Below are 7,782 nucleotides of genomic sequence, written 5' to 3'. Positions count from 1 at the left end.
TGTTTCCATTGTGGTCCTTCATCATTGGTGTCAGTGGATTTATGTACTGGTGTGTGGACGTGGGTGTTTGTAGTGTCTGTATGTCAGGATGTGTGGTATAAAAACAAAAAAATACATACAATAATATTCCATTTTATAGACCATAAAAGAATAAAGCTACACACACTCACAGCCACACACACACATATGGGACACGTTGATATATAGGTGAAAACAGCTCTGATTATCCCAATACTGGTAAAATAGATTCCTTACCTCAGATCAGATGTTCTCCAAAAAGATTATTCCAATTCCTGATTGCCATTCCAAATATCGATCGCGTTTATTAATCCAACGCTGGGTGGTCGAAAGACATATTCCACGCTGTTCTGATGGTGGGCAATGACTGGGATCGTCTCCGGTTACTTGCCTGACAAGTAAAATGTGGAATCCGGACTCTTTTCCCCCCATGCGTTTCATTCAATCCAATCCAATGGGGTGCAGTACCATCCGGAGAGACGATAGGGGGCGGTATTTTCCCTGTTCGAGCTCAGACAGATCCCCACTGGTAACGTGAGGCTATATTGATGAAAAATGTATGGAAATCGATCATTAAAAAAAGAACGATTAAAAACTAGATTTCTCGGGAGGCGGTCAGGTGGCGTAGTGGAGATTGCGCTCGTCACCAATGCAAGAGACTGCGGTCTCGACGCCCGGAGTCAGCATTGCCTTGACTTGGGCTGATCGCTATACTAACACACAACGACTAAATTGGGACGGGGAGAAAACAGAGAAAAATCGGAGAAAGAGAGATAAAAAAAAATAAAGAGATTTCTCGTCGGCTGGCACTCAACGGTTGGCATGAACTAACGAGAAATCTTGTCGCTGGCACTCAAAGTGTTAAGAACTTCTACTCATGCACAATAGAGAGCATCCTGACTGGCAATATCACCTCCTGGTTTGGGAATAGCACCGCACAAGACCGTAGAAGACTCCAGAGAGTGGCCCGTTCAGCCGAACGCACAATTGGAGGTGGGCTTCCCACTCTCCAAGACATTTACAACAAGCGTTGCATGGGTAAGGCTAAGAGAATAATCAAAGACTCCAGCCACCCAAACAACCGCCTCTTTGAACTGCTGCGGTCAGACAAGCGATACCGGAGTCTCATGGCAAGCACAGAGAGACTCAGAAGAAGCTTCTATCCCCAGGCCATCAGGATGCTAAATGACAATAACACTATGTAACAAACCATCAAATACACTCACAGCACACACATCCACACGCACACACTCACTTAAAACAAACAACTCACTGCAGTGCAGCACCCACTTTACCCACTTTAGACACTTAACACACTTTATATTTATTGGTAAAGAATTTGCACTACAACTCATACCTCATTACACCTTACTGTAAATTGTACCTAAATTGTACCTCATCCCATTTCTGCATTGTACTGTATATTGTATTGTAACTCCGGTACTTCTACTCTGCATTGTATATTGTATACCGGTATATGTATATTGAACACTTGTCTACGTACTTGACTTCTATTTTATACTTATTATACTTATTTTATACTTATCTATTTTTATCTAGCACAATCTCTGGAGCAAAACAGAAAGAAGCATTTTATATAAAAGTATTCTGTCTAACTAATAAAGAAACTTGAAACTTGAACTTGAGGAAGCGTCCTTTCTGATAAAAACGCATAATCACAGAAGATATGTGGCACGTATCAACCATAGGGTTCTACCTCAGGCTGTAACATGTATCAACCATAGGGTTCTACCTCAGGCTGTGACACGTATCAACCATAGGGGTCTACCTCAGGCTGTGACACATATCAACCAGAGGGTTCTACCTCAGGCTGTGACACGTATCAACCATAGGGGTCTACCTCAGGCTGTAACACGTATCAACCATAGGGGTCTACCTCAGGCTGTGACATGTATCAACCATGGGGGTCTACCTCAGGCTGTGACATGTATCAACCATAGGGGTCTACTGTACCTCAGGCTGTAACACGTAACTACCATAGGGTTCTACCTCAGGCTGTGACATGTATCAACGATAGGGTTCTACCTCAGGCTGTGACATGTATCAACCATAGGGGTCTACCTCAGGCTGTGACACGTATCAACCAGAGGGTTCTACCTCAGGCTGTAACATGTATCAACCATAGGGGTCTACTGTACCTCAGGCTGTGACATGTATCAACCATAGGGGTCTACTGTACCTCAGGCTGTGACACGTATCAACCAGAGGGTTCTACCTCAGGCTGTAACATGTATCAACCATAGGGGTCTACTGTACCTCAGGCTGTGACATGTATCAACCATAGGGGTCTACTGTACCTCAGGCTGTGACACGTATCAACCATAGGGTTCTACCTCAGGCTGTGACACGTATCAACCATAGGGTTCTACCTCAGGCTGTGACACGTATCAACCAGAGGGTTCTACCTCAGGCTGTAACATGTATCAACCATAGGGGTCTACTCTACCTCAGGCTGTGACACGTATCAACCAGAGGGTTCTACCTCAGGCTGTGACACGTATCAACCAGAGGGTTCTACCTCAGGCTATGACACGTACAGTGTTGCGTTGCTCATATCAACACTGGTTGCACGCACGCTAATGACACCACGTGCATGCGCGCTCCGGCGCATGCGCATAAATGTTCCCTCGCATAAGGACAGTGCCTAATTGCCTCTATGAATGGAATGTAACACCTGACGACCGGCGCTATTGATATGCAAAGTAGCCAGGTGGGTACTGCGAGTTGGTGCATCAGTCGAGTGCAGCACATTCCTGTGTGCACACACTTCTGCTCACAACTCACTGGACACGTATCAACCATAGGGTTCTACCTCAGGCTGTGACACGTATCAACCATAGGGTTCTACCTCAGGCTGTGACACGTATCAACCATAGGGGTCTACCTCAGGCTGTAACATGCATCAACCATAGGGGTCTACCTCAGGCTGTGACATAATCAAGTCAAGTCAAGAGTTTTATTTGTCACGGCATACAAGTATACAATGAAATGCGGGTGGTTTTGCCCGCAACAATGTGCAAATAACATATAATAGAATCAACATTGTGCAATAAACAAGTAACATTGTGCAATAAACAAGTAACATATTAGGGCATATCGGTATATGTACATAAGTTATTTACAGAGCATGGAGGACATGCTAGGTCCTTTGGTAGTGTCTTTCTGTACATGCTAATTTATACAGTCTCCGATTATACTATACTATTTTTAAAGTGACCTTTCCTTAGTGGCCATAAGTGTGGGTGTGTGCAGCATGAGTGTGTGCTTGCTCATGTTAAAGTGGCTGCTAGTGTGTGAGCGTGTACAGTGTGTGTGTTGTGTGTGTGCTCATGTGTGCTTGTGTGTGGAGAGTTCAGTGTTCAGGGCTCTGATGGCCTTGTTGGGGTGGTGTGGGTCTTTCATTATTCTGCAGGCTCTGGATTTGCACCTCTTGTTGTATAGAACCTGCAGGGGTGGTAGTGCAATACCCGTGGTACACTCGGCTGAGCACACCACTCTCTGTAGGGCCTTCTTGTCCTGTGCCGTGCTGTTTCCATACCAGGCAGTGATGTTTCCAGTCAAGATGCTCTCTACAGCTCCAGAGTAGAAGGACTGGAGTATCTTCCCAGATACTCTGAACTTCCTTAACTGGCTCAGGTGGTAGAGGCGTTGCTTCGCCTTTTTTACGACTGAGTCTATGTGTGTTGTCCATGTCAGATCCTCTGCGATGTGGACCCCCAGGTACTTAAAGCTGCTCACCCTGTCCACGGTAGCCCCGTTTATCCTCAGTGGTGTGTGTGTCTCCAGCTGTTTTCTCCTAAAATTCACGATCAGCTCCTTGGTTTTACCAATGTTCAGGAGCAGGCTGTTGTCCTGGCACCAGCGTTCCAGTACCTCAACCTCCTCCCGGTAGGCCTTCTCGTTGTTGTCCGAGATCAGCCCCACCACCACTGTGTCGTCCGCAAACTTCACTATGGAGTTGGAGCTGAACTTGGCCACACAGTCATGTGTGTATAGTGAGTACAGCAGGGGGTTCAGAACACAGCCCTGGGGGGACCCGATGCTCAGGGTGATGGTGTTGGAAGTCTGACCCCCCACCCTGACTGCCTGGGGCCTTTCACTCAGAAAGTCCAGTATCCAGGCGCTCAGAGCGGAGCTCAGACCCAGCTCGATCAGCTTGTCCACCAGTCTGGTGGGGACTATGGTGTTGAACGCTGAGCTGTAGTCAATGAACAGTCTCACATAGCCCCCCTTCTGACGGTCCAGGTGAGAGAGGGTGCTGTGCAGTACTTGGGAGACCGCATCGTCGGTGGACCTGTTTGGCCTGTATGCTAATTGCATAGGGTCCATATCACTGGGGAGGGAGGCACAAATGTGATCCTTGACCAGCCTCTCGAAGCATTTCATGGCCACAGAGGTGAGTGATAATGATGCTGCACCTACGATATAGAGAACATAATGGGGAGTGTTCTCCCTTATCTTAGTGTTTTCTCTAGAACACATAGTAGCATACTACAAAAACCTAGGGGTCCGCAAGGACGACTTCAAGCTGGAAATGGTAACAACAGATGAGGTACTCAATAAACTGAGCGCCCTCCAACCTAACAAGGCCACTGGCCATGACAACATCCCCTCCAAATTCCTCAGAGACTCAGCAGCCGCCATCACACCAATCATCACACACATAATAAACCTCTCCATAAAACAGGGACACGTCCCCAAGGACTTCAAAATTGCGAGGGTGACCCCTCTGCACAAAAAGGGCAGCAAATTAGACCCAGGCAACTACCGCCCTGTTTCTATTCTCACCTCCATCTCGAAAGTCATGGAAAAAATAGTCTACGAACAGGTCGAAAAGTACCTAGCGGAAAAAAATCTAATCTACGAATTCCAATCTGGCTTCAGAACATCCCACTCCACTGACACATGCCTTCTCTATTTGAATGACCACATCAAACAAGAGGTGGACGCAGGCAAATACTGCGGCATGGTCATGCTGGACCTACAAAAGGCCTTTGACACGGTCAATCACTCCATTCTGATTGACAAGCTAAAAGCAATTGGTTTTGATAGTCTATCAGTGAGCTGGATGCAATCCTACCTTGAGGGGAGGGAACAGATGGTGGAGGTAAACGGTACCCTATCCCCCCCCCTCACAGTGAGCTGTGGTGTTCCACAAGGAAGCATACTAGGACCGCTACTGTTCCTAATTTATGCAAATGACATGTCGTCAGCTTGTGACTGCAACTTGTTCCTGTTTGCGGACGACTCAGCCCTGCTGGTCTCTGACAAGAACAAGTTACAGGTTGAAAAAACCCTCAGCTCGGAACTAGGCAGAATCTGCATATGGCTCGCTGATAACAAACTATCATTACACATGGGCAAAACAGAGTCCATTCTCTTCGGTTCAAATAACAAACTCAGCAAGACCGACGGCTTCTCAGTTACAGTGGGTGACAATATTGTCACAAGGAAAGATGAAATTACCTACCTGGGTTCCATCCTAGAGGCTAATCTCTCCTGTGACAAAATGGCATCCAATGTAATAAAAAAAGTCAACCAACGAACTCGATTCTTGTACCGGATCTCCTCTCTGGTAAACAAGAACACCCTGAAGACTCTGGCAGGAGCACTCATTCAGGGGTACTACGACTATGCTTGCACCTCATGGTACCAAAGCACCTCAAAGGCGCTAAAAACAAAATTACAAACATCTCAAAACAAACTGGTCAGACTACTGCTTGACCTTACTCCTAGAACCCACCTCACCCCTGCCCACTTTGACAACCTAGGATGGCTTAGAGTAGACGACAGAGTACAACAACTTGCAATGGGCCTGGTCTACAAGATACACTACACGACCAAGGTACCCATGTACATGTCAAAATACTTCCCAAAGGTCAGTGAATACCACGATCACAACACCAGAGGGAGCTCCACAAATCATGTTAAACCCAGATTCGGCTCAAATAAGGGACTAAACACGTTTCGCAATTATGCCACATCAATGTGGAACGCCCTACCCAAAGCTGTAAAGGAATGTGGATCACTACCCACTTTCAAAACCTCTCTCAAGGGACACCTACGGGAGACTGCAATTCAACACTGGCCCCTGTAAATATCCTAACCCAACCCCCTCCAATGTACAGTCATTTACCTAGTATGGTTTTGTCAATAGTTCAATGTACAATTGTGTTTGTTTGTACAGTGTCTCCTCCCCCCCCCCCCTCAATGTACAGTGTTACTTGTTTATACAGTGTGCCCCCCCCCCCCCCCAACCACCTCCAATGTAAATTACCCAGTATGGTTGTCAATATCCCAATGTACCCAACCCCCCCCACCCAACCTCCTCCAATGTACAGTTTCTACGTCAAATGTATATACTCCCTTTTCTTGACTCCTTCTGTATCACAAACAGTACTGTATTTGCAAATCTGGTATGTCATAAATGTATAGATGTAGCAGTACTGACTATCTGTATGTCATATATGTCTATATGAATTGAAAATGGGGGACCCTGATGGAAACAAGACAAACGTCTTTCTCAGGTCTGCATCCCCTTAACAATTGTATGTATTGAGCCGTACTGTATTGTACCCATTCTGCAATCTGTTAAATAAAGTTTTCATTCATTCACATCCATCTCGAAAGTCATGGAAAAAATAGTATACGAACAGGTCGAAAAGTACCTTACGGATAAAAATCTAATCTACGAATTCCAATCTGGCTTCAGAACATCCCACTCCACTGACACATGCCTTCTCTATTTGAACGACCACATCAAGCAAGAGGTGGACGCGGGCAAATACTGCGGCATGGTCATGCTAGACCTACAAAAGGCCTTCGACACTGTCAATCACACCATTCTGATTGACAAGCTAAAAGCAATTGGTTTTGAAACTTTTGATAGTTTATCAGTGAGCTGGATACAATCCTACCTGGAGGGGAGAGAACAGATGGTGGAGGTAAACGGTACCCTATCCCCCCCCCTCACAGTGAACTGTGGTGTTCCACAAGGAAGCATACTAGGACCACTACTGTTCCTAATTTATGCAAATGACATGTCGTCAGCTTGTGACTGCAACTTGTTCCTGTTTGCGGACCACTCAGCCCTGCTGGTCTCTGACAAGAACAAGTTACAGGTTGAAAAAACCCTCAGCTCGGAACTAGGCAAAATCTGCATATGGCTCGCCGACAACAAACTATCATTACACATGGGCAAAACAGAGTCCATTCTCTTCGGTTCAAATAACAAACTCAGCAAAACAGACGGCTTCTCAGTTACAGTGGGTGACAATATTGTCACAAGGAAAGATGAAATTACCTACCTGGGTTCCATCCTAGAGGCTAATCTTTCCTGTGACAAAATGCCATCCAATGTAATAAAAAAAGTCAATCAACGAACTCGATTCTTGTACCGGATCTCCTCCCTGGTAAACAAGAATACCCTGAAGACTCTGGCAGGAGCACTCATTCAAGGGTACTACGACTATGCTTGCACCTCATGGTACCAAAGCACCTCAAAGGCACTAAAAACCAAATTACAAACATCTCAAAACAAACTAGTCAGACTACTGCTTGACCTGACTCCTAGAACCCACCTCACCCCTGCACACTTTGCCAACCTAGGATGGCTTAGAGTAGACGACAGAGTACAGCAACTTGCAATGGGCCTGGTCTACAAGATACACTACACGACCAAGGTACCCATGTACATGTCAAAATACTTCCCAAAGGTCAGTGAATACCACGATCACAACACCA

Source organism: Notolepis coatsorum, assembly GCF_963971535.1.
Source record: "Notolepis coatsorum genome assembly, chromosome: 8".
NCBI classification, from domain to species: Eukaryota; Metazoa; Chordata; class Actinopteri; order Aulopiformes; family Paralepididae; genus Notolepis; species Notolepis coatsorum.
The sequence above is the reverse complement of the archived record's forward strand: the minus strand, read 5'-3'. Positions refer to the sequence as shown.